Source organism: Terrapene carolina, unplaced genomic scaffold, assembly GCF_002925995.2.
Source record: "Terrapene carolina triunguis isolate 2854851 unplaced genomic scaffold, T_m_triunguis-2.0 Scaffold33723, whole genome shotgun sequence".
NCBI classification, from domain to species: Eukaryota; Metazoa; Chordata; order Testudines; family Emydidae; genus Terrapene; species Terrapene triunguis.
Window position 1 is genome coordinate 7231030 of NW_020698074.1, and position 27228 is coordinate 7258257.

At 54.1% G+C, this 27228-nt stretch overlaps 1 pseudogene; it reads left to right on the forward strand.

Moving 5' to 3' along the window:
• The first annotated feature begins 12938 nt into the window (after positions 1–12938).
• Positions 12939–19424, forward strand: LOC113409517 (annotated as a pseudogene).
• The last annotated feature ends 7804 nt before the right edge of the window (positions 19425–27228 follow it).

The following is a 27228-nucleotide window of genomic DNA, read 5'->3' on the forward strand; positions in this document are numbered from 1 at the left end:
AGCCTATAGAGTGTCTTCTTCATGTACTAAGTATGATGTATTGTATTCTGTGACTAAGGCCATACAACAACCCCATTATATTATTATAATGGGAATGTTAATCTTTTTAGTATTGTTGTTTAGTGTAGGATTATGTTATTGTTGTTGTAAAGGACATAATAATACTAGCACCTTCCATGTTCATATTAACCATGCACTGTTGTTGCATCCAACCAAATCCCATAAGGCTGAGCCATTTGATTTAGAATCAGAAATACAAGGTTTGATGAACATGGAGGTTTAAGATTGATAGTTGTGCCGAAAGCACAAAAGGGGGGAGTGTGGAAGTGGAGAAAAGGATAAAGGGAATTTGAACATAGAGATCTTAGTCTCTAGGAATAGAGCAAGAGTCAGGCTAACAAAGTCAGGCTAACACTAGCTCTAATAACGCAAGATTTCAAAGCAGGGCCTGGGCAAGTGGAAAGCGAGTGGAAAAAAAACCTGTAAGAGATACTGTTTTTTGACCTTGTGTTAGATAAGAATGGAATACAGACTGTAGCAGGAACTGCTGAGAAAGAGTAAGATATCAGAAAGGAATATGTATAAACAAGATGCGGTTGTTGATCATTATTGTCTGTACCAAAAGGTATAAATGCTTGCCCTAATTGTTTATCTAACGAGACCTGCCTGAGACGGGGGAACCCCTGTCCGGGTGTACTCTCCCCTTGCAAGTTTAAGGAAAATAAACTGTCTCTGACATGTTGCAAACAACCTAAGAGTGAAGACTCCGTTTTCTTCCACAAAGCCCTGTGTAGTAAAAGTTCTACAAATGAAGGAAGTTATGGATGTAGTTGTTAAAACCGTTAATTTTATACGTGCACGAGGGCTGAATCACAGACAGTTCACTACTTTTCTAGCAAGTATGGACAGCGAATATGGGGAACTTCTGTATCACACTAATATTAGATGGCTGAGTTGTGGAAATGTTTTGAGGTGTTTTTTTGCACTTAGAGAGGAGATTGATTCCTTCATGAAAATGAAAAACAAGGAGGTTCCACAGCTTGCTGACTCCACTTTTATCTGCAACCTTGCTTTTCTAACAGATGTAACTGATCACCTGGATGCACTGAACTTGAAGCTTCACCATAGAAAACAGATGATAACACAGATGTATGACAGTGTTAAGTCATTCAAAATCAAGCTTACTTTGTGGCGGAAACAGCTGACTGCTGGCCACTTGGTCCATTTCTCGACTCTGAATTCCTTAGGAAAAGTTGAACCCAAATCCTTGAAAGAATATGCAGATATCATTTCTAACTTACACAAACAGTTTGATGTGCGGTTTAAAGATTTTAAGGCACTTGCACCACATTTTCAACTTTTTTCAACATCATTTGCTGTGGAAATTGACAATGTTGCAGAGGAAATGCAGATGGAGTTGGTGGAGCTTCAGTGTGATACCATTTTGAAGCAGAAGTATACAGATGTTGGAATTCCAGAATTCTAATGGTTTCTTTCACAAGAAATATTTCCCATGTTATTTTCTGCTTCCGCAAGGGTAATGGCAATATTTGGAAGTACATATATATGTGAACAATTTTTCTCTTCCATGAAGATTAACAAATCTGTGTTAAGGTCAAGGCTCGCTGATGAACATTTGCAAGCAACACTGAGATTGGTTTCGTCTCAGGATATCAAACCTAATATTGATGCTCTGGTTGATGCAAAACGCTGCCAGCTAAGTGGCCAAAAATGAAATGACTGTCAAAATTAGCACTGACTTTTTGCATTACAGTTTTAAAAAAGTTAATACATTGACTTTAATAGCATACTATATTACTCTTCATTTTTTTTTCATTTTTGACTATACTGTTGTATCGTTGTATGAAAAGGTTTCAGTGATGCGGCCCTTGGGCCAATGTACTAGTCCTCATGTGGCCCTCGTGGTGATTTGAGTTTGAGATCTCTGGTTTAAGCACTGTGCTGCTGCAACAAAGTGGAGCCAGTTTAAAAACGGTGGCTTACGGATCTAAGCATCTATCCGAAGTGCAGAAGAGGTATTCAGTGTATGAAAAAGAGATGCTAGCCCTTATCTGGTCCCTGCAACATTGGGAATACATCATCACTATGTCCCCAGTTGTGCTTCGTACCACCCACACACCAGTACACTACATCCTATCTGGGAGGGCTAACAACGGTAGAGTCTCCAATCTTCGCCTAGCAGGATGGACGCTGAGCCTTCTTAACAGGGAGGTTCAAGCGGACAAAGTGACAACCTTGTCAACGGTCCCGTTTGCCCTTTTGATCCAGGGTGAGCAACACGAATGTCCACTGCTGGTGGAAGGGATCTCTACCATCAAATCTCCATTCATTTGGAGAAGGCAAAAGAAGCAGCCAGAGAGATATATGGGTCATGGACGGTAGCAGTTATCATCAACAAGGGAGTCCCCACACTGGATATGCTGTGCTCCAAGTCAACACCAGAAAGGTGCTGCAAGGTATGGTTGTTCCACACTCCACACAAGCTGCAGAGATCGTACCTATTGCAGGAGCCTTAGATGCCGCCGACCTGGACTTGGACATTATGATCTGTTCAGATTCAGACTGGGTTTTAAGGGCCCTTCTGGATTGGATGATCATATGGATGGCAAGAGATATGAGGACTACTGACAACAAGTCTGTGACACATGCCAGATACCTCATGCATGCCTGGAGATTGGCAAAGAGCAGGAAAGGATGAACATTTTTATTTAAAGTCAGAGCCCATAGAAAAAAACATGGCCAAAATTTCAGTTTTGAATAACAGTCGACAGCGTAGCCAAACAAGCTGCGCTCATGGGCCCCAAAACACTGTGGAACAAATCTAAAGATATTATTTACCAGCTGCAGTCTACAGAAGTCTTAAGTTAACTGGATATTGTGCAGCTACAAAAGCGAGATGAGGAGATCAAGGACCTCCTAGAGAAACGGCATTACAGGGGCTACAATATCTTCCAGCATCAAAGTGGCCTGGTCATGGCTAGAAGAATAGAGGTTAAAGATGAAATTCCAGTTCTGGTCATCCCTAGCTGTCTCTGCAAAGAATTAATCATGCTCGCCCATCAGTAAGGACATTTCTGTATGGAAAAGACAGTGGGACAAAGCTCCGAGCCTGTGTTGGTGGGTCCCGTGCTTCCTGGCAGATACAGTGGCCTCAGAAGCTCGCTAAGGACCTCAATATGACCTCCCTTTCCCAGTATGGTGGCAAAGGTTACAGCTTATTGAGCTACTTTCATCACAGGCCGGTATGGGAGGTGGGAAGGTGGAATACCCACAGTCTCTGTTGCTCCTTAGAGCTCAGTAGGCACAGTTTGGTCTCCTGCCTGTACCGAAGTCTGTTTCCCCTCTCCAAGGAAACTCTGTAGATCATGGCGGGGGAGAGCGGGGGGGGGGAGAAAGGAGGTACTCGGGCCTGCCCTCTACTCAGGGTTCCAGCCCAGGGACCCTAATGATAGCAGCTGTTGGCAGCTTCCCTCCTCCACTGACTCTGCTTCCCCGTGGTCCCCTTTTCCAAGCTTCACCCTTACCTCAGGGTTCAGTAATGCTTTCTCTCCTCCAGCTCCTTTCACCTGGGCTCCTCTCGAGAGAACTGGAAAGGAGAGCTTTTAAAGCAGTATAAGTGGGACCTTAATTGGTTCCAACTGTCTCCATTAGCCTAACAGCCTTAACTGACCCTTTGTCAGTTAATTGAGGTCAGGTGCCGGCATTAGCCTAATGACCGTAACTGGTTAAATTGGCGTCAGGTGTCTTGATTGGCCTGGAGTAGCCCTTGTTTGGCTATCCAGGGAACAGGGACCTGCTCATTCTGAGGCTGACATACCTGCCTTCCACTACCCTCTGATATCCTTCTGGCCTGAGTCCATCACATATCCCTCTCCCCCCGCTCAACACCAAGGGGTGGGCAACTTGGGTCGTCATACAGTGCACCTGTGACAGGCCATCTGCTTTGTCATGTCGACTTCCAGCTCTGTGCTGTATGCAGAACTGGAAGGGTTGGAGGGATAAGAACCATGTGGTCACCCTTGTATTTTTTTTCCTTGTTCCACTGCATCCATTGCAGAGGGGCATGATCAGTCACGAGGACAAACTGCCTCCCTAGCAGGTAGTATCGCAGTGTTTCCATGGTCCACTTAACGGCGAGGCATTCCCTCTCTACCACCACATATTTCTGTTCTCTTGGGAGACGTTTCCTACTAAGGTAGAGGATCAGGTGTTCTTCTTCTCCAACCATTTGGGATAGTACAGCCCCTAGTCCTACTTCAGATGTGTCTGTCTGCAGGATGAATTCCTTAGTAAAGTCCGGGGCTATGAGTACAGGGTCACTGCAGAGAGCTGTCCGTAGACCTGTAAATGCCCTCTCTGCTGTGTCTGTCCATCATACCATCCCAGGTCCCCGAGCTTTTATTAGGTCCGTCAGGGCACTTGCCCTAGTGGCAAAATGAGGAATAAAGCGTCGATAGTACCCCACTACTCCCCAAAATGCCCGGACTTGTTTCTTGCAAACCGGTCGGGGCAGTTTTGGATGGCCTCTAGTTTATTGAGTTGGGGTTTCACAACGCCTCGCCCCACAATGTAGCCCAGATATTTAGCCTCTGTTAATCCTATGGCACACTTAGCGGGGTTTGCGATAAGGCCAGCATGCCTAAGGGTATCTAAGACAGCTTCCACCTTTTCCAGGTGGGATTCACAGTCCAAGGTATGAATAACCACATCATCCAGGTAGGCAGCCGCATAACTGGTATGGGGGCGCAATAGCTTATCCATGAGGCTCTGAAAGGTAGCTGGGGCCCCATGGAGACCGAACAGGAGGACTGTATATTGAAAAAGACCCTCCAGCGTGGAGAAAGCGGTCTTCTCCTTTGCGTCTTCAGAAAGGGGAATCTGCCAGTACCCTTTAGTTAAATCTAGAGGGGTCAGGAACCGGGCATTTCCCAACCGGTCCACTAACTTATCTGTGCGGGGTATAGGATACGCATCAAACTGGGACACCTCATTCAGCCGACGGAAGTCATTGCAGAATCTTGTGGATCCATCCGGTTTGGGTACTAGCATGATCGGGCTAGACCACTGACTGTGGGACTCTTCAATTACTCCATTTTTTTTACTTCTGCTCTGATTTCTTCTCTTTTGGCCGCTGGCACCCGGTAGGGCCTCATCGTTACCTTGGCCTCGGGGTTTGTAATGATGTGATGGTATGTCTCAGTTGTTCGACCTGGCCGAGACGAGAATACGTCTTGGTTCCGGTTGATCATCTCAAACAACTCCTCTCTTTGGGCTGGTGTTAAATCGGGAGACATCCTCACCTGCTCGGGGGTTTCGTTTGCCTGTGGTGGGTCCTTTCGGGCAACTACACATACTTCTTGAGTATGCCAGGGCTTTAGAAGGTTGATGTGGTACACTTGTTCTTGTTTTCTACGTCCCGGTTGTCGTACCTTGTAATTCACCTCTCCTATAGGCTCAATTACTTCATAGGGCCCCTGCCACTGGGCCAAGAGTTTACTCTCTGCCGTGGGTACTAACACCATTACTCGGTCTCCTGGTTGGAACTGCCGTACTTTTGCTTGGTGGTTGTAGTGAGTTTGCTGGGCTTTTCGGGCCTTCTCCAGGTGTTCCCGCACTATGGGGGTGACCCGGTTTATACGGTCTCTCATTTGCAATACATGCTCCACTATATTCTTCCCATTATTGGGTTCTTCTTCCCAAATCTCCAAGGCTATATCTAGTATGCCCCGGGGGTGGCGGCCATATAATAACTCAAAGGGAGAGAATCCAGTGGAGGCTTGGGGAACTTCATGGATGGCGAACATAAGGTAGGGCAACAGGGTATCCCAGTCTTTTCCATCCCTACTTACCACCTTTTTTATCATGGCCTTGAGGGTTCGGTTGAATCTCTCTACCAGGCCGTCGGTCTGCGGGTGGTAAACCGAGGGTCGCAGAGTCTGGACATGGAGCATAGAGCAGAGGTCCTTCATCAGTTTAGACATGAAAGGCGTTCCTTGGTCTGTTAGAATCTCTTTAGGTAGCCCTACTCGGGCAAAAATTTCCACCAGTGCCTATGGACTTGGAGGCCATATTTCGTAGGGGAATGGCCTCTGGATACCTGGTTGCATAGTCCAAGACAACAAGCACATATTGGTGACCTTGAGCTATCATCTCTAGAGGCCCCACCAGGTCCATGGCTATTCGCTCAAAAGGGATCTCGATGATTGGTAGTGGTATCAAAGGGGCCCTTAGATGTGGGCGAGGGCTGTGCAACTGACACTCTGGGCAGGAGGCGCAGTACCGCCAGACATCCTCATGTACTCCCAGCCAGAAGAATCTGCGCAAGATCCGTGCTTGGGTCTTCTCTACCCCCAAGTGTCCCCCAAAGAGGTGACTGTGGGCAAGACTTAATATTGCCCTCTGATGTTTTTGGAGTGCCAGGAGCTGATTTACCACTTGGTCCTGCATTTGTACAACCCGGTACAGGAGGTTCTTCTTAATGATGAAATAGGGTGCCGGCCCTCGGGCCTTTCCCTCCACAGGCACCCCATCTATATTGGCCACCTCTTTTCTGACATTTTCATATCTGGGGGTCTTCTGCCTGGTCTCGCCCAAAAGTCTCTCTTCCGGGACCTATCGACCCGAACTCCAAGGAACTGGCCTCCACCTCCTCGGTCAGTTCAGTGGCATTGGGGTTGGGACCAGACGCTGCTTCCTCCTCCTCGCCTCCGGGGGTTTCTTCTTCAGTTCCTCGTGCCTGTCGGCCTACCAGGGCCATGTTCTGGCCCTGAAGCAGAATCAATAGCATGTCAGATTGCAGGGGTGAATTTGCCTTTCAACAACTCCAAAAAGACTGGGCCCCCTCTGGCTCTGCCGCCAGTTGCTCCGGGGCTGACCCTGGGCCACTCGTCAGTGTCTGGGCATCGGGAACAGCCAGGCATAAGTTCCTCTCGTGGACATGAGAGAACAGGCAGAGCGTCCTTCTCCTCCACAGGTTCTCTCATAACTGTGCAGGAGGCCAGCCTTTTATACTTCCGGCCCCGCCCTGGTACTTCCGGCAAGGGGGGCGGGGCGATCTAGGCTCCGCCCTCCAAGGGGCGTGTAATGCTCCCTCGCTCTCCCGCTTGGAGAGAGGCCACTCAGCCTCATTACAACGTACCATGAATTTATATAGAGGCAACATGATATTTTCTGTCTTGTTATCTATCCCTTTCTTAATGATTCCCAACATTGTTAGCTTTTTTGATTGCACATTGAGTGGATGTTTTCAGAGAACTATCCACCATGACACAAGATCTCTCTCGAGTGGTAACAGCTAATTTAGACCCCATCATTTTATATATAGTTGGGATTATGTTTTCCAATGTGCATTACTTTGCATTTATCAACATTAAATTTCATCTGCCATTTTGTTGCCCAGTCACCCAGTTTTGTTGCTCATGTCCATTTCATGACCTGTCCCCTCCTACCCTCTATCAGAGCTACTGGCAAGAAGGAACTGAGAGGGTGCGGAGCCGGCAGCACCCCTTATACTGGCACATGTGCACAGGGCTCCAGGGGGCACTAGGACCGGTCCTACGGATACCACCAAGAGGAAAATCTTCAGCAGCTGTGCATGTGCACACCTAGCATACAGTGGACATGAGCAACACATCCTTAAATTACGGAAGGTTAGTAACAGTTACAGAAGGTTAGTAACCAGGTATTTGTTGTTGTTGTTGTTGTTGATAGTTTTATTAGCAGAGATGACCAGTCAGTTTCTGAACTTCTAAGTTGTGGGGGGACGGCAAATTGGTATACTAGAGTGTACAAATATATACTGCAATTTACCATAGCATGATTAAGCATACAGCACTATCATTTTGTCTGCAAACATCATTAAGTTACTGTTAAAGGCTATTGTAAAGTAATCCTGTACGGGGCACAAAAGTTTAATATATTCAGATTTAGAAAAGAGAGTGTATACTATAATGTCAAAGCATGCATGCTGTTAACATTTACTATTTTTATTTTAAGATTGTAAAAATAAGCTAAATACAAAGATCTTTCCAGATGGCAAAATTGCAAAGAAACTACACTGTAAAAAAAACAAAAAGTGAAGCAATTGTGCACAACATGTTTTGCCCGTATGCAGTAGAATCAGCTGTAACCAAGATATGGGACAGAAAACCTTTTTCACTCTCTTGACGCATCAAACAAGGGACATCTAAAGTACTTTCCCGTTGCTCTGACCTATTTCACCTTTTCTTGCTCTGCAATCTTCATCTATGACTTTTTGGGGTTGTTGAAAGGCAAATTCACCCCTGCAATCTGACATGCTATTGTAAAGAAGAGCTATGAATACTGCTATTCAGCTAGCTCATTCAAAGCTATGAATACTGCAATTCTTTAGTAATATATTTATATGTAGAGAATCCAGCCTTTGGACATGTAGCGGTGCGGAGACTCACCCCCAACTCTCTAATCCCCACCTTGCCTCAGTCTGGGCTACTGCCAGTCATCACCAAGCCCCCGCTCCCTGGGGCAGACTGCAGTGTAAAAGCCACTCATCATAGGTAAGGGGGTTCAGACCTGCTGCCTTCCTCTGCCTCCCAGTATCTCTATGGGGCCTTGGACAAGGCCCTACAGCCTGAGGAGTTGCCAGCCTGGAGCTCCCCAGCCCCTCTGGCCTTTCCCCGGCCCTGCCTTATTCTAGGTACCCTGAGCTTCCCAGCAGCCAGGCCCCTCTCTCCCTGAACGCAGAGAGAGACTGTGTGCGCTTCTGGCTCACTACCCTCTTATAAGGGTCAGTTGGGCCCTTATTAAGCCAGCTTCGGCCTGATTGGGGTGTGGCCCCCAGCTGAGGCTGCTTTCCCCAATCAGCCTAGGCTTGCTGCTTTCCCAGCAGCAGCCCTCTCACAGTCTCAGCCCTCTCCCAGGGCTGATTTCAAGCCCTGCAGGGCAGGGGTGGGTGTCCACCCCTCTACAGAGCGTGCTCAATTTCCTCTGGCTGCCCTGCTGGCTGGAGCTCTCCCTCCTCCTCCTCTCTAGCTGCCCTGCTGGCTGGAGCTCTCCCTTCTCCCTTCCTTTCCTGGACTGCTGCTGCTGGCTAGAGTGTTCTCTCCCTAGACTGCTGCTGCTACCACTGCTGCTGAGCAAGGGGTGGGGAGGCCTTGCCGGCCAGCTCCCCCTCCCCACCATCTCTGGAGGGAGAAGTCGGGACCCCACCTTCACCACCATTGCTACTGCCTGTGAGGGGTCCTTCCTGCCTGACTGCCAGTGTTGCTGGAGCTGCTGCTGCTGTGTTTTTTCCTGGGGAGCTGCTGGAGCCTGGAGGAGGAGGAAGAGGACTGAGTGGACCATCGGCTGCTGGGGGAGCGCACAGGACTCTGGAGACCACTGTGGAGGGGGCCATTCAGGACTGAGTAATTTTCGAACTGTGCTCTAGTGGTGGGGGTCTAGACTGTGTCTGTGGGGACACAGGGGGTGTGGCGTGGAGCCTACCCCCTGGTCCATCTGTGTCCCCCCCAAACCCCCACCACCACCGTTGCCCCCTCCACCACCCCCACAGGCCATTTACCATCTGCCTCCGCTCCTGCCTCTGGGACTCTGCTGCTCTCCTGACCTGCCGCGCCCTATTGCCATCATTTGGGCCTGCAGCGGCAGGCAGCCGCACATTGACTTTGCACAAGTGCTCGTGGGCGCACCTACCCCTCCTGGACTGATCCCTTCTCCTTTGCAACAGGCCCCCCAGCTTTGCCCCTTGCTGCCTACCCCATTTGCCCTCTGTAGCTTTTTGCCCCTCCCCAGCTTCAGTTTGTTTGCCTGCCCCGCCCTTTTCCCTCTGCAGTTTGGTTAATTTGTCCCGTCCCAGCCCTAGAGTTAGCCCCTTGGTTCCCTTGTCCCATTCCCAGCCTGGTTGCTCCCCTTCCTTTTGCGCCCCCCTTGCACTGATTGACCACTCCCCTCGTGTGCCCGTGCCCCCTCCCATGCGCTTGTGCCCCCCACCCCGTTTTGGTTAATCACTGCACCCCCTGATGTTATTGTGACCTTCCCTCCCCTAGTGCAGCTAGAGGAGCTGGTTTCCATATTAGGTCGGTGACTGACACCCCCCCTCCCCAAGCCCTTGCTAGCCCCCTATATCCCCCCCGTTTCGGCACCCTCCTCCCCTGCCTGCAGCCTAGCGGGGAGGAGTGGTTGACCTGCTTCCCCTTTACCCACCCCCCTTCTCCGGTGTGTTTTTCCCTCCCTCCCTGCTCATTATGAAGGGGAACACGGCGGGCGAGCCCCCCCAAGTAGGCCCTGCCACCCCTCCCCCGCCTGCCCCCTTAGCCTCTACCTCAACCGCCGCTGCCAAACCACCTGCCACCGCCCCTGCATCGGCATCGGCGGGCGACGGGGTGACCTCCGCTGCTGCCACGTCCCTCGCCCCCTCCGATTCTGGGGGAGCTGCCCCAGCTGGCAGGAAAGGCCAGGGCAAAAAGAAAGGAAAGAGCCCCGCTAAGAAGACTGGGCCCTCCATGGCAGGGGCTGCCCACACTGCCGCGGCGTCCCTTCCCGCTGCTCCCTCCACCAGCTCTGCGGGTGCCCCTCCCCCGGGCCCCAGGGCATATGCCCAGGTGGCGGCGGCCCCCCCGCCTGCCGATACGTCATCTCGTCCATCCACCGCCTCTGCTTCCATCTATAGCGGCCGGGGCCCCTTCCCCACCTTGACTAAGAAGCACGGTGTCCGTTGCCTCCTGGTGCCCGCTTCGCCCCACGTGGAGACCTACGTGCGGGCGTTGGCGAGAGTGGTGGGGCCCACGGCCATCGTGGCGACCTCCAAAATGTATGGTAAGGTTGTCTTCTTCCTTGCCTCGGAGGCCGCCGCCCAGGAGGCGGTGGAGACGGGCCTGGCGGTGGGGGGCGTATTCGTCCCCCTGGAGCCGCTGGAGGACTTGGGTGTCCGTGTGGTCCTCACCTCCATTCCTCCTTTCCTCCCCAATGTCTCCCTGCTACCTGCCCTTTCTACCCTGGGGGAACCAATCTCCATCATCAGCCCTCTCTCGCTGGGCTGCAAATACCCAGCCCTCCGTCACGTCCTCTCGTTCCGCCGGCACGTGCAGCTCCAACTGCCGCCGGCGGTGCGTGGCGGAGAGGCGCTTGAGGGGTCTTTCCTGGTCCCCTATCAGGGGGCCCATTACCGGGTGCACTACTCTACGGGGGAGACCCGGTGCTACCTCTGCCGGGTGATAGGGCACATCCGGAGGGACTGCCCCTTGGCCCGGCATGGAGGAGCGTCCGGGACCCCCGAGCCCCGGCAGGGCGCCAGCCCCGTCATCGCCGGCGCCCCTGGCTGCCCAGTACTTGGAGCTGCCCCTTCTCCTTCTCAGTCCACCACTGCTCCCGCTCGGGCCCGAGGGGTACCTCCCCCACCATGCCCAGACGAGTATATCTCAGTATTTGATACCAGAGAAATTCCTGAGACTCCATTTGGCATTCCTGACCTCTATTTTGAATAAGTAAGAGTCACTCCGCCATTGGAAGCTGCAGGTCACACAATATTGCAAAAGTAGGGGTGGGGGTCTGGTTGGGGAGTAAGGAGGCGAGCAGCGAGCCAGCTGCAGGGTGAGGAGGGGAGCGGGAGGAGAGGGGTCTGGCTGTGAGCAGTGGAGTGAGGAGGTGAGAGTGAGCCAGCAGCAAGCAGGGTTTCTCATGGCGGGTAAGGGGGGTGTCTGTGGCAGGGGAGTGAGGAGGTGAGCAGCGGGTGCAGGGGGATGCAGCAAGCCAGCAGCAGGTGTGGGGGGGTGAAGAGGCGGGCACATAGGTGGCAGGTGGAGCCCCCCTTAGGGAAGTCTAGCTCCCGACTCCACCCCTTGCGCCCCGCTCCTGGCAGCCGGAGCCCCAAAACCCCCTGACACACTCTGTGGCTGGAGCCACAAGACCTCTTCCTGGAGAAGCCCTGAGTGCACCTGCACCCCCTCGGCTGGCGAAGCCCCGGGCCAGCCGAAGCCCCGAGACCCTCCCACCTCTGAGACTCACACCCCTGCCTGGAGGACCCCTGGGCTGGCCGAAGCCCGGAGTGCCCCCCTCCTCAACCAGCGGGTGCCAACCGTGGAATCCTGCAGGTGCTGACCCAGGGCGCCGCCCATCAGCCCTGACCACGTGACAGTGGTGCCCCCTCCATCCATCGCCCCCGGCTCTGGTGCCTCATCTCCCACCCCTCCATCCAGGTCTCAATTTGCCATGATTTGCTGTAAAAGTGATATTTAAAAAGATACAAATATCACTTTCCACAGCAGAGTTAGCACCCCAATGCCACCCTTCCTTCAGAGCTGGGTGCCTGCCAGCAGCCACCCAGCTTGAGCCCTGACACCTCCTTCATTACAAATTAAGCACTGCCTCCATTGCCCCTAGTTCCCGCTGCCTCCCAAGCTCTCCCCCCACCACCCCATCACCCATGGGCCCTGCTGCCTCCCACACATTGTCTCAATCTCCCTTCCACAGCCTCGCACCTCAGGCCTGCCCCACTCCTTGCCTCTTGTCCCTGGTGCTCCCCCGAACATGGCACCATGGGCGGTTGTCCACATCGCCCACCCATAAGGCCCTGCTCAGTCCTGGTTAAATCCATATACCCCTGCTCCCCCAAATATAGAAGACGAAATACTCCTATGCACCAGACCAAAGCACCCCAACAATCGCTGAGATGTAAAGTTTTAAAGTTGCCTTGTAAACACCATAAATTATAATGCAGACTCATTCCCTTCTAAATATTGCTACAGTGCAGGCAGAGCTGAATTACATAGATGTGGTTTCCTTTCAAATCACAAAACATATCCACACTGTGTTTTTACATCTCCCACTACTGTAGCTCCGCAAGCAGCTATTGGTCAACCTCATCGTCGGCAAAAATCACTGTGTGGTTTTTGAGCAGGCTGAGACTGTTTGTGGCAGAAGGCAAAAGAATTAAAGACACACAAATGGATATCAGAAAGTATTTCAAATAATCAGTGCCAGATAGTGCCCGTGAACATAGGCGTGCGCACGGGGTGTGCCACGTGTGTCCGTACACACTCTAATGCAGGGCAGTCAGAGCTGTGGGGGCGGGGCTGCGTGCTCCCTCGGGGCTGTGTGTATCGCTCCGCGCTGAGCCAGACGCTGCTAGGAGCCTGAGGGGAGTTGGACAAGGGGCGGGGGCAGTCGGGGGACAGGGAGCAGGGTGGGTTGGGCCGGGGGGGGTGGGGCGCTCTCACCTCGGGGGCAGCTCCCCCTAGGGTGACCAGATCACCCAGGTCAAATATCGGCACGCGGGGGGGGGCTGCCCCCGGGCCCCGCGGCCCGGGGGGGGAGAACAGCCGCCGCCTGGCCCCGCGGGCCACCCCCCTACTCTCCCTACCGCCTGACTGAGTCCTGCCTGCTCGGGGCCAGGCCGGACTCTCACTCATGGCACCCCGCTCCCCCTGCATCTCCAGGGCCTCCCTCCAGCTCTTGTGGAGGGAGGAGGAATGGTGAGCCTGGAGAAGAGGCGGGGATTTGGGGAGGGAACCAATGGGGGAAGGAGGGGGCGGAGTCGGGGCATGAGCACTTCCGGGCTCCAGAGTATTTGCTTGTTTGTCCAGTGTCCCGACCTAACATCGGTCAGGACACGGGACAAACAAGCAAATATCAGGACAGTCCCGATAAAATCGGGACGTCTGGTCACCCTAGCTCCCCCCTCCCCAGCGTCCCTGTGTGCAGGGAGAGTCTCGGCAGAGGCAACGCTGCCCGCTGCCTCCCTCCCAGCGCTGACCCGGTTCCCAGCCCATTGGCCAAGAACCCCGGCCAATGGGAGCTGTGGGGGGGGCGGTGCTAGAGCTCCCTGACCGCTCCTCCCCAGCAGGGAGGGGGAGGGAGCTGCTCCAGCTCCTCTTGCTCAGCCTGCCCCGCCTCCTGGGGCTGAGCCGCCTGGGACCAGTGCAGGGGCCGGGTCATTCTCAGCCAGCATGGGGGGGAGGGCTTGTCGGGGCCCCAGGCAAGGGGGTTGTGAGGGGGGCAGGCCCCCTCCCACTCTGATTCCCCTACCAACCCCAGCTGTGACGCTGGCTCAGCCCAGGCAATGCAAATAGCCCCCGCCCAGCAGGCCGGTGAGTGTGGATGGGGGGCAGGCAGGCGGGGGCGCTGGGGATGGTGCTGGGCAGTGGGGGTCTGTGTGGGGTACTCCTGGGCCCCAGAGGGAATGAAAACAGCCCAGGTCCCCCTCCTGCAGCGTTCTTTGCTTCCCTGCAGAAAATGAGGGAGGAACAGGGGTGTGTGATTGGGAATGTTCATGGCATAGTTTGGGGGCATTACCCCCCAAATAGAGGTGAGGGGTGGGGGGGCCACATGGGATGCAAGGTCACGCCAGTGCCCCCCCCCCCATTTCTGTGAACACAGAGTTGCTGCAGCCCCACTGAAAAAAGAAGGTGCTGCTCAGCTTCCTGGACTTTGCAGCTGGACACCACCTTCTGCGTCCTAGGGCTGGTTCAGCTCCCTTCTGTGTGCTGGGAGCCATCCTTCATTTTGTACAACAGTGAGTTGTGGGGCGGGGCAGGGCAGGGGAAAAGAGGCAGGGGGGAAAGAAGGGGGTGGGATGGGGAGGAGATAGAGTGGTGGGGAAGGGGCATGGGATGGGAAAGAGAAGGGGATGGGGGAAGTGGGGGCATGGGGGAAGGAAGGTGGTAGGATGGGGAGATGGAGCTGTGGGAAAGAGGCATGGGATGGGGAAGAGAAGAGGATAGGGGAAGCGGGGTCAGGGGGAAAGAGACAGTTTGGGAAGGAAGGGGGTGGGATGCAGAGGAGATGGAGCGGTGGGGAAGGGGCATGGGATGGGGAAGAGAAGGGGATAGGGGAAGTGGGGGCCCAGCATGCAGATCCCCTTGGCAGCAGCTGGGGCTCCCCTGTTAAGCAGGCCCCTCAAACCATCACTCTGACAAGCCCCACCTCCCCTGCACCCTGATGAGCCCCCCCCAGACACCCTCCCCACTGAGCCCCAACCACCTACACCCAGACCCCCACCCAAATGAACCCCACCTCCCCTGCACCCAGACCTCTCCCCGCTGAGTTCCAACCACTTTCACTTGGTCCCCCCTGCAGACTCCCATTACCCCTGCACCTGGAATCTCCCTGTGCATCCAGATCCCCCACTGAGCTGCCTGCACCCAGACTGCCCCACACAGAACCCTCTTACCCCCGCCCAGCCAATCACCGCCTCCCCAGCGCTACACATGACCTTTGTTGACTTACATCAGTCATAGCGTTCTTCCACCACTGCACTCCAGCTTGGTTGGCGCTCTCTGTGCCCGCCCTGTAAGTGCCATCACGCCATTAGTCAAGGGGATGTCCAGGGGGTGGGATTTGGTGGGGACTCTGTTCTGAGCTGCGGCGTGGTAAGGGGGCTGGGCTGGGCGGGTTGGATATGGGCCAGAGGGTCTTGGGGGCAGTCAGAGGACGGGGAGCGGTTGGATAGGCATGGGAGTCCTGGGGGTCTGTCTGGGGGCAGGGGTGTGGTTAAGGGTCGGGGCAGTCAGGGGACAGGTAGGGGGTAGGGTCCTAGGAAGGCAGTTACTGTGTGGGGGGGTCTCAGGAGGGGGCAGTCAGGGGACAAGGAGCTGGGGGGGTTGGGGGTTCTGAGGGGGGCAGTCGGAGGCGGGAAGTAGGAGGGAGTGGATGGGGGCGGGGCTAGGGCAGGGCGGGGCTCCCTGGGTACACACCCTAATGAAATGTGCTGCGCACGCCTATGCCCGTGAATGTGATACAGGGATGGTCCCACAGGAGCCACCTCCTGCTAAGAAAAGCAGAACATGGAAGGAAGAAAAATGAACATTTCAAGACCAGTGGGAAATGCAGTTTCTTGTGTTTCTGAAGCCATCTGATTCCATTTCTGAGCAAGTTGTAGTGTGCGCTGTTTGTAAGAGAGAAATTCATCAAATCAAAATTTATGCAATGCAACATCACTATAGCCCTCATGCAAGGGTACTTGAAAAGAATTACCACATTGAGTTTCAGAGGCGCAAGCTGTTACATGATGCAAAAACCAAGTCTGAAAGACAACAGTGGCGGCTCAAAGATTTTTTCAATAAAGAGGATCAGATTCGAGTGGCTACTTTTAAAGTTGCACTACTTTTGGGGCAAGCCAGGAAACCATTCAGCGATGGAGAACTGAAAAAAATTGTTCTGGCTGTAGAACAGAAAGTAAGCTTTTCAGAGAGATACTACTGAGCAATGACACATTACAGAGGACCACAAGAGATCTGGCAAATTTTCTACAAAATGAAATAGCTGGAAAAGTCACAGCAAGCCCTTTCTACAGTCTGTGCTTGGATGAGAGCCTTGATGTCACGATGAATCCGAAGGTAATCATATACGTTCACTTTTTGGACTGTGATTGCCATTGTTTTTCTGAAGGTGTTTTATGTCAGGTGAGCCTTAGACGTAGGCCTACTGGCAAATACATTTTTGAATGCGGTCAGGCGAGAATGCAGGAGTGCCATGTTAGCTTTGACAATCTCTGCGGTTTGATAGCTGATGGGGCAGCAGCTATGCAAAGTGCATGAGTAGGAGTGCTGAACTGCTTCCAAGAAAGGTGCACTCAAACTTCTTTTGTTTCACTGTTTTGCCCACCAAGAAGTACTTGCCAGCAAAGCTTCAATGAAAAATATGGATGAGGTTAAATCCATAGTGAAAAAATGCATCAATGCTGTCAACACCAGCAATGTCAATAAAGGGAAATTTACAACTCTGTGTGAAGTGGTCTGTGAGACACAAAGGTGCTGCTGAATTACAAACCAGTCCGCTGGCTTAGTTTTAATGACAGTGTACAGAGGCTGTTTGAGCTCTGGAAAGAGCTTGTTGAGGTTCTGAATAAAGTTTCACCGGAACTGTCCCAAAAACTACAAGATCCAGAAATACATGGTTGCCTGCTCTTTTTGAAAGAGTTTTTATCAAAGCTTGCTTCCTTGAACCTGAAGCTTCAGAAACCTCAGCTAACAATATTTGATAGCATTGAAATAATTAATACATTTAGAATGACAATCACTGACATAGTCCAACACCTACAAGAGGAACAGGACTTTTCAGTTTTTTACGAGCTTAGTCAGTTTCTCAGCTGTCAGGATGAGAATGTGCAGCAAAAAGTTGGCTCAGCTGTAACCGAATACCTGAGTATCCTCTTGGAGGATCTTGAAAATCGTTTCAGTGAGGGAAACTTTTTCCATCAGTGCACCTTTGTGACTGACCCATTCAACAATTCTGGTTCAGCTTTGTTAGCCGCAAACAAACATTAAAAAAAGTATGTTAGATGGTGTGGTGGGTTTTGTACCTTGTCAACCCCTTCGATTCAAGGGGGGGCGAGGTTAACTCCGCCTCCCTGTGTCTACGTCAGTTCTACTACTTCCCCAGTAGTCAGGGCTGTATGGCCCAATGGCCAGAGTCCCTCTAAATGCTTTTCCCCTGGTGGGATAGCGTAGCCTAGCGGCCGGAGTCCCTATAGTGCGCTCCTAAAGCAGCCTGTCCCAATGGCCAGAGTCTCTCTAAACTCTCTTCCCCTGGTGGGATAGCGCGGCCTAGTGGACAGAGTCCCTATAGTGCACTTCTAAAGCAGCGGGGCCCAATGGCCAGAGTCTCTCTAAACTCTCTTCCCTCCGGGGGATAGTGCAGCCAGAGTCCATATAGTGTGCTCCTAAAGCAGCGTGGCCCAATGGCCAGAGTCTCTCTAAACTCTCTTCCCCTCGTAGGATAGTGCAGCCCAGCGGCCAGAGTTTATCTATCTCCTTGAGGTAAAAGAGGGGTCGGTGAACTATGTCGTCACCAAAAAAAGGGGAGGGTTAGAGACCCCCGGTAGGGGAGCCCGGGCCCACCCGCCTTCACCGGGCTCCAACCCAGGGCCCTGTCAGTGACAGTGTGATCCACCACGGGTCAGCGGGGAATCCTACCGCAGAACGCTGCCCTCAGAGTGGTGGGAGATACCACTCACTTCCTTTCCCTGGGTCACTTCCTACCAGTTCTCCAAACATAGCAGTCCCTGTGGCATCAGGGTCTCCAGGTTCTTCAGCACCTGGTGCTCCCTGGGGTTCCAACAGCTGCCGGCCTCCGATCCCGGTCTCTGGCTCCTCAGCTTTCTCCAGTAAGGGTCGCAACTGCTCCTGGGCTGGAGCCTCCGCTGGGTGTCCTCCTTCCTCAGCCGCAAGCCTTGACTGAGCAGCTGCTCTGCAGGCTTTTATACTTGACTCCCGGTTGGAGCAAGCCCAGCAGAGCCTCAAGGACATGGCTTCTTCTGCCAACAGGGAAGGGTTAACCCTCTCAGTCTCAGTGTGGGGCCAGTCCACCCTGTCACAGATGGACACTGAGCTAGAGGACACGAGTTTCAAGTGTTTGGTTGAACTACTTCGTAGGTTGAATCATGGCGAGCATACAACAAGAAGCACTACAATTAGCAAAGGGTCCGAAGTCACAACACGCATCACAAGCATCCATACAGGAGGGAACTCGGAGGAGGAGACAATCGGAACAGGAAGCAGCAAGACTACAGATGACACAAATGCACCGACCGATGGACAAGCTAGCAGATCACACCATGGATGAGATATTGGAGAATCTGGATCCAGAAGCAGTAGAGGCAGCTCAGACCGCCGCAGACAATCCAAGTTACGAGACGGGCCTGATGGAGGTAAAGACCTGTTACAAAGGACCCATGATCGTCTAGCGAATCTCCCAACCAAATATAATAGCTCACTTGAAAGAGCTATAAAGGATCTTCAAAATGATATGATGGCAATCAAAGCAACAATGGCAATTACGAGTTATTAACACTACAACTTTTGAGCTGATAGGATTATTGCAGAGGAAGGTTCCTCCTGCTGTTCCAGTAAGCTTGCCATCCATTGCAACAGACACACACTCTCTAATCCCTCCAATGCACGCATCAACAGTTCCATCAGCACCCATGATTCAGCCCATAGGCGCCAACTTCTCCTCTAAACACTTCTGTAGGCATTGGTCCTGCAATTGGTCCTGCAAAGGAATCTTTCCCAACCAGGCAAAATCCTTTCATTTAAGCTCCTTTAATAAATAGATTTTTTTTAAAAAGACAGATTAGCTTCCTTTGACGCTTTGGATTTAAGGAATCTCAAATTACTCATTCTGAAAATGTGCAATGATTCAAGAATGAAAACATATTTCTGTCAGCCTGCTGTTACAGTACAGGAGTTCTGGAGTAACGTGTACCTGTTTGAGGACACCTACAAGTCCCTAGCTAAAGTTGCTTTGCTTTTCTTGTCCCTGTTTTCTACTACTGTGTGTGTGACAGAGCATTCAGTGCACTTCATTTCCTGAAAAACAAGTACCGAAACCACCTCACTGATGCCAACCTCGAAGCTTCTCTTCTAATTTCACAGGAGACCCGAGATCCTGCAGACTTTCCTTTCAAAAAGCTGCTGAGATTTTGCAAGTAATCTGATCCACACAATGGATGTGGTAAAACCCAGAACTTTTATTATCATACTGTATTTCTAACATACAAAATAATAAGATTGTTTGTTGTTAATATTATTATTGCTGGATTGGATTGATTTTTTTTGTCTGTTTCTGAAATTTAAAAAATGGAACAATTTGCAGATATGTTTTTTCATTATTATTTGGACTTCTATTATGTCAAAGCATTTTTAAATTTACTTCAGGATTGTTGTACAGACAACCACTTTTATCAAAAAAGTAAAAGAAACAATCATAAAAAAGACAAGAATGTGCAAAGCACCTTATTTGTGCTTCTATTCTGTTAGGTCATAAGAACATAAGAATGGCCATACTGGGTCAGACCAAAGGTCCATCTAGCCCAATACCCTGTTTTCAAACAGGAGCCAATGCCAGGTGCCCCAGAGGGAATGAACAGAACAGGTAATCATCAAGTGGCAAACAGAGCCTAGGGACACCATCCCTGCCCATCCTGGCTAATAGCCATTGATGGACCTATCCTCCACGAATGTATCTAGTTCTTCTTCAAGTGATTGCTCCTGTGTATTCCACAGTAGGTTTGCGTGCTTACCATGTGCACCGGTGCCGGAAGTTTTTCCCTTAGCAGTACCTGTACTGGGGGAGCACTGCAGCGACCCCTGGAGTGGCGCCTGTATGTCGCGCTATAAGGGGAGCCATAGGCTCCTCCCACCCTCAGTTCCTTCTTGCTGCCAGTGAAGGTAGTCGGAACTTTGTGCTCCAGCTCTGCTGCAGCTCTTCTTCTCGACCTTAGTGGTACCTTTCATGGATCGTTCTTCAGTTGTTAGAGTGGGCTTGGGCCATGCCCCGTGCCCCAGGCTTCAAGTCGTGCGACTCTTGTCGCCATTCTATGCCCAGGAGCGACCCTCATGCTGAGTGTCTTCACTGCCTGGGTGAGACTCACATTAGCGACCGTTGCAAGATCTGCAGGTCGTTCAAGCCAAGGACCAAGAAGGAGAGAGACTTTAGACTTTGAGCTCTCCTGATGGAGTCGGCGCTGGCCCCAATGCCGGTACACAGATCAGACTCGGCGCCGTCCGCTGTGTCGTCGGTACGTAGCGAGGCCCCTTCGCCCAGTTGGTGCCGCTCTCCCTCCAGAAAGCAAGGGAAGGTGTGGTGTTTAGATGCTGCTTGTATTATTAGAACTGGGAGCACTGGCTGTTGGGAGTCTGAAAGGACAGGAAACAGGAAGGAGTGGGGAGGAGTTGAGGAGGCTGGGAGAGTTACAGGGTGTGCAGCTACCATTTGGAGAAGAGACTTGCACTGTAAATAAAGTTCTGTTAAAGTTTGTTAATACTTTGCCTGGTGGATACAACAGAAGGGCCCGGCCTCGCAACGCCGCCGCGATAAGGATAAGGGGGAGGCTGTTCCCACGCTGGGCAGCCCTCGGTCCCCCCCCGGGCTCAAGGCCTCCGACTGTCGCGTGGAGCGGAGCAGCCCGGTACCGTTGGCCCAGGCATTCCCACCAGTACGGATGCCATCGACACCAGAGGCGGTGCAGGCTGCGAAGGACATCATGTCCCTGCCCGTCCCGAGCTCACAACTGGGTACGGGCCCCAGGTCTCGAGGCAAGCCTCCTTTGGGTGCCCACCAGACCTCTCCGGCCAGCTGCAGTTCCCACTCCAAGGATCGCTGCCCAGACCGCTCGGCGCGCAGCTGCCGCTCTTCTGGCAGCTCCCGGCCACCCTCGACGCTGGCCAGACCGTCTGAGCTGCCGTCGGGACGGGAGTTGCAGGGACCTTCTACGCCGCCTGCCAGCAAGCATAGGCACCAAGAGAGGCCCCGGGAACACTCACCTGCGAGGCGTGGGTACCGAAGCCACTCTCGACGGGACAGACGTCATCATTCCCGTTCCAGCTCCCGCTCGACTAGACATCACGCCAGAGGCTCCCCCCGGGGCACCTCGGCGTCAGGGCACCGGGCTTTGCATCGCCATCACGGGTACTGAAGCAGTTTGTCGCGTGGGTACCGGTCCTTGACGTCGAGGTCCAGGTCCCAAAGGAGATGACGTCAAAGGCACTGTTCCTACTGCTCCCAGGGCACCGAGCGTTCTTCGGCAACCTCGGCCTCAGCACCCGTCCACCCATCCTCGGTCCATACCGTTCCGCTGGGACACATACTGCCATCGGGCACTCAGCCGGGCCAATGGCAGGGGACCCAGTGGCAAGGACAGTGGTGCCAGTGGGCACAGTGGTCACCATGCCAGCCCAGACGGAGGCCCGTTCGGTCGCCGGAGTGTCCCAGGCTCCATTGGCCTCGTCCGGCCGCCCACGGGACAAGTCGGTGGGTCACGAGTCGGCGGACCCGCGCCCGGACTCTGATCTGGGGCTCGACGCCCCGGCACCGGCCGAGGCGCCAGGCTCCCTGTGGGCCCTCTCCCTGGCACCGGACGACACCATAGCGGCACCTCCGCCATTGGTCTCTGTGACGGGGCAGCCCCGCCCCGCACTAGCCCCAGTGACGTCAGACCAGTAGCTCTGACAGAGGAAGTCCCGCCCCGTCTGTACTGGGCATGCTCCAGATGCTCACTGAGTATAAAAGGAGGGAACTCAGCTCAGTCGGGGCTGGCGGCCACAGGGGAAGGACTTAACTGGGAAGCTCCTGCAGAGGACCAGCCGACGCTCTTGAAGCTGCCAGGAACAGAGGCTTTTATAGGCCGGCATGAACCCCTACTGCGGGAGGAATCAGAGGAGGCGACGGATCCGGAGACTCACGGAGAACCCTGGGATCTGTAGGAGACCCCAACTCCCCAGCCGGTAGGGAGCGACCCGGGGGAGGTGACGGACTGGTACCTTGACTCCGGTAAGCCTCAGCGTGTTTCGGTGGGACCCCCTCGCTGAGCCAGTAGTAAGGTCCCACGGCCCCGCAACCAGGGGCACTTATATGGACTTTGGCCATTAGGCCATGCTGCCCTGCAACCAGGGGCGCTTACATGGGCTTTGGCCATTAGGCCGTGCTGCCCTGTAAGGAGGGGCCGTAAACCCTCACACCTGGTGGAGAATGTGGGCAACGATCCGGGCCTGCTGAAAGGTCCGTGAGAACAGGGTTTAACCGTGGGAACCCCATTAAACCCCAAGATGGAGACGGAGAAGCTCCTAAAGTGGATGCTGGACCGGCAGCAAGAGCAGGCGGCCCAACAGCAGCAGCAACAGGTGCAGTTGATGCAGCAGATGGCCAGCCAGCAGCAGCTGCTGATATCTCAGCATCAAGAGCATCAGCAGCAGCTCCTCCGGGACTTGGCGATCCAACAGCAGGCGCAACAAGAACGCCTGGTACAGCAGATGGCCACATTGCTACACCCGGGAGGAGCCACAGCCCCCGTACCTGCCGGGGCCGGACCCAGGGAGAAGGTAGGGGAGTTGCTGGTACGCCTCACTAAGATGGGGCCAGAGGATGACCCGGAGTTGTTCCTGGTGACCTTCGAACAGGTGACGACCGGCGCCAGGTGGCCCCCCGAGCACTGGGCCACTTTATTAGCTCCCTATTTGACGGGATAGGCCCAGGCCGCCTACCGTAGCCTCGACCCCCGGGAGGCCCTAGAATACACCCGGGTGAAGGCGGCCGTATTGGACCACACCGACATTAGTCCGGAGACCTATCGCCAATGCCTCCGCAAAGAACAGTACCCTCTGGGGGCCCGGCTCCGGGCTGTGGCCCAACGGATACAGGACCATTGTTGGAGGTGGCTGAACCCGGAAGGCTTAACCGGACCCCAGGTAGCGGAGATGGTGGCGCTGGAGCAGTTTACCCAGATCTTGCCCCCGGGAGGAAGGGCCTGGGTACGCCGACACCGACCAGCAACCCTCTCAGCGGCAGTGACCTTGATGGAAGACTACTTGTCTGCTGAGGGGACCGAAGCGACACCCTGGACAGCAGGAAGCTACGAACAACGGGGCGGACTGGGCAAAGGGAATCCCCAGAGAGCAGGGGCTCGGGAGCCACCGTCCGGTGCCCGTTCCGTGACCCTGAAGCTCCCCAGTCCAGAGCCCAGACACAGGGCAGCCCGGGTAACGACCCACAGGGACCCACTCCCACGAGAGTGAGGGAGCCCACCTGGTGGAGGCCCGGGACCCGCCGCGGCCCGAGAGGGGTGCTGGGAGTGCGGACAAGAGGGGCACTTTCGGCGGGATTGCCCGTTTATGGACTGCAATTATGGACAAGCCTGGGTCGCCAGAAGAAGGGCCCGTAAGAGAGGACTGGGAAAGCTCGTGGTCCCCGTCCGGGTCGAGGGGATCCTCACCAATGCCCTCGTGGACTCGGGGTGCAGCCAGACCCTCATACATGAGGGGCTGGTCCCCAACCTCAAACTCTCTGACACCCAGATACATCTACAGTGTGTACATGGGGACATCCGCCCTTACCCCTCGGCCTGGGCGAAGATAGAACTCGGCCAATGGGCGGGGAGGCCTTCGCGTGGGCGTGGCCCCCAGATTGGCCTACCCGGTAGTCTTGGGACGAGACTGGCCGGGCTTCGAGGAGATTCTCCGGAGGTACCAACCGCCCGACCCATGAACCGACGGGTTGAGGCCCCCACGAGTGGGGCTGCTTGCGCGCACGCCACGGGATGACCCCGGAGAAGGGACATCGGCTCCGGGAGAACCCTCCACGACCAACCTCCCTGTAAGGGCCCGGTCAGTCGAGGATGCTCAAATGGAACTGGAACGGGATGTGGACTTTGTGCAAGAACAGAGAGAGGACCCGACCCTAAGTAGGGCCTGGGAACAGGCCACCAGCCCCGGTCCCGACGAAGGCTCGACCCCTGGGCCCCCACAGGGTCCACGCTTTGAGATATGGCAAGATCACCTGTACCGGGTAGTACAGAAACCGCAGGCCCAGGAGACATTCTGCCAGCTATTGGTCCCTCGAAGGCTGCGACAAAGCCTCCTACGTCTAGCCCACGCTAACCCCTGGGCTGGGCACCTGGGGCGGGAGAAGACCCTCCAGAGGATAGCTCGTCGGTTCTTCTGGCCTGGCATACACCGGGAGGTGCGAGACTATTGCGAGTCTTGCCCAGAATGCCAACTGGCGGGACCAAAAGGTGTGGCCCGGGTACCCCTGGTCCCTATGCCAGTTGTCGGCATACCATTTGAAAGGATTGGGATGGACCTGGTTGGACCCCTGGACAGAAGTAAGACAGGAAATCGCTTCATCCTAGTGGTAGTGGATTACGCGACGCGTTACCCTGAAGCCGTACCCCTGAGGACGGCCACAGCGCCAGCGATCGCTACTGAACTAGTGAAGATTTTTGCTAGAGTCGGGATACCGGCGGAAATCCTGACGGATCAGGGCACGAACATGTCCTCTAAACTGATAGCGGAATTGTGCCGCCTCCTCCATATACGAACCCTCCGGACATCTGTCTATCATCCCCAGACAGACGGCCTGGTGGAACGTTTCAACGGTACACTCAAATCCATGTTAAGGAAGTTTGTGGAGAAGGACCCTACGCATTGGGACACCCTGTTGCCAGCCCTGCTGTTCGCCATCAGGGAGGTACCCCAGGCATCGACGGGATTTTCACCCTTTGAACTCCTGTATGGCAGGCAGCCCCGGGGGATCCTGGACCTCCTGAAGGAGGAATGGGAAGCCCAGGAGACCCGAGTCCTCGAGACCACCCAATACGTGTTGCAACTCCGAGAACAGCTACGAACGCTAGGTCCGTTCGCCCGGGAGAACCTGATACAGGCACAAGCGAACCAAGAACGCCTCTACAACCGAGGAACTAGGGGACGGAGTTTCGATCCCGGGGATCGGGTGTTGCTTTTGTTGCCGTCGGCCGAATCAAAACTGCTAGCCAAATGGCAGGGACCCTACGAGGTAATCCGGAGGATTGGACCAGTGGACTGGCTACCGGGGCGACGGAGGGAGATGTGCATATACCACGTAAATCTTCTGAAGGCCTGGAAGACCAGGGAAGCCCTGCTCATCGGCCCATCCACCCCGGAATCAGAACTCGGACCTCTAGTAGGGGACCCCCCGGACCTGAGGCCGGTGACATTAGGGGTGGGCCTCGCCCCTATACAGAGAGAGCAAATACAGCAATTGACAGGGGAGTTCCCCGATGTTTTATCCGCCCACCCTGGGCGAACTGCTCTGACGAGCCATCATATAGCAACCACCCCAGGTCAGAAGGTAAGAGACCACCACCGGCCGTTACCCTGGAAGATGTGGGACACCGTCCGAAAGGAGCTGGAGACAATGCTGGAGATGGGGGTTGTGGAGGAATCAAAGAGTGAGTGGTGCAGCCCCATCGTCTTAGTCCCAAAGCCTGACGGGACTACCCGTTTTTGTATTGACTTCCGAAAAGTCAATGCTATCTCCCACTTTGACGCATATCTGATGCCGCGGGTGGATGAATTGTTGGAGCGGCTCGGGGGAGCGAGGTACTTATCAACCTTAGACCTAACCAAGGGATACTGGCAGATCCTCCTCACCCCAAACTCCCGGGAGAAGACGGCCTTCTCAACCCCGTTCGGCCTCTTCCAATTTATAATGATGCCATTCGGGCTGCACGGAGCCACGGCTACATTCCAACGGTTGATGAATAAGGTCTTACAGCCCCACGACCAGTATGGGGTGGCGTATATAGACGACATCGTCGTCTATAGCGACAACTGGGAGGACCACCTACGCCATCTGGCTGGGGTGTTGCAGGCCCTTCGATCAGCCGGCCTTACAGCCAACCCGGCGAAGTGTCACCTCGGGAAAGAGGAGGTAACCTACCTCGGATATACGGTAGGGGGTGGGAAACTGACGCCTCTAATCAGTAAAGTGCAAGCCCTCAGAGACGTACCCGTCCCCAAGACGAAGACGCAAGTGCGCCAGTTTTTGGGCCTAGCTAGATATTACCGTCGCTGCGTGCCAGACTTTGCATCCATAGCTGCCCCCGTCGGACCTTACACAGAACTCACAGCCTCGACAAGTGCAGTGGTCAGAAGAGTGTAATAAAGCTTTCGAAGCTCTGAAAGAACGACTCACTCAGGAACCGGTCCTGCGACACCCAGATTTTTCAAAAGAATTTATACTTCAGACAGATGCCTCGGAAGTAGGCCTGGGGGCCGTACTCTCCCAGGAGTTGGACGGGGAAGAACACCCGATACTGTATTTAAGCTGTAAACTGTTCCCCCGGGAACAACAGTACTCTACAATAGAGAAAGAAGCCCTGGCAGTGAGATGGGCCATCAACGCCCTACGTTATTATCTGTTGGGGAATAACTTCAGGCTGATCACAGACCACGCCCCCTTACGCTGAATAAAGAGTATGAAGGACGTGAACCCCTGGATACTACGTTGGTACCTCTCGCTGCAACCCTATGACTTCCGCGTATTTCATCGCCCGGGTAAGGCACATGCTAACGCAGACTTCTTTTCCAGACAGGGGGAGGAGGGGGCGGACCAACCAGAGGGGTCCCTCTTAAGGGGGAGGGTGTGTGACAGGGCAGCCCAGCCCCGCACTAGCCCCAGTGACGTCAGACCAGTAGCTCTGACAGAGGAAGTCCCGCCCCGTCCATACTGGGCATGCTCCAGATGCTCACTGAGTATAAAAGGACGGAACTCAGCTCAGTCGGGGCTGGCGGCCGCAGGGGAAGGACCTAACTGGGAAGCTCCTGCAGAGGACCAGCCGACGCTCTTGAAGCTGCCAGGAACAGAGGCTTTTATAGGCCGGCAGGACCCCTACTGCGGGAGGAACCAGAGGAGGCGACGGATCCAGAGACTCACGGAGAACCCTGGGAGACCCCAACTCCCCAGCCGGTAGGGAGCGACCCG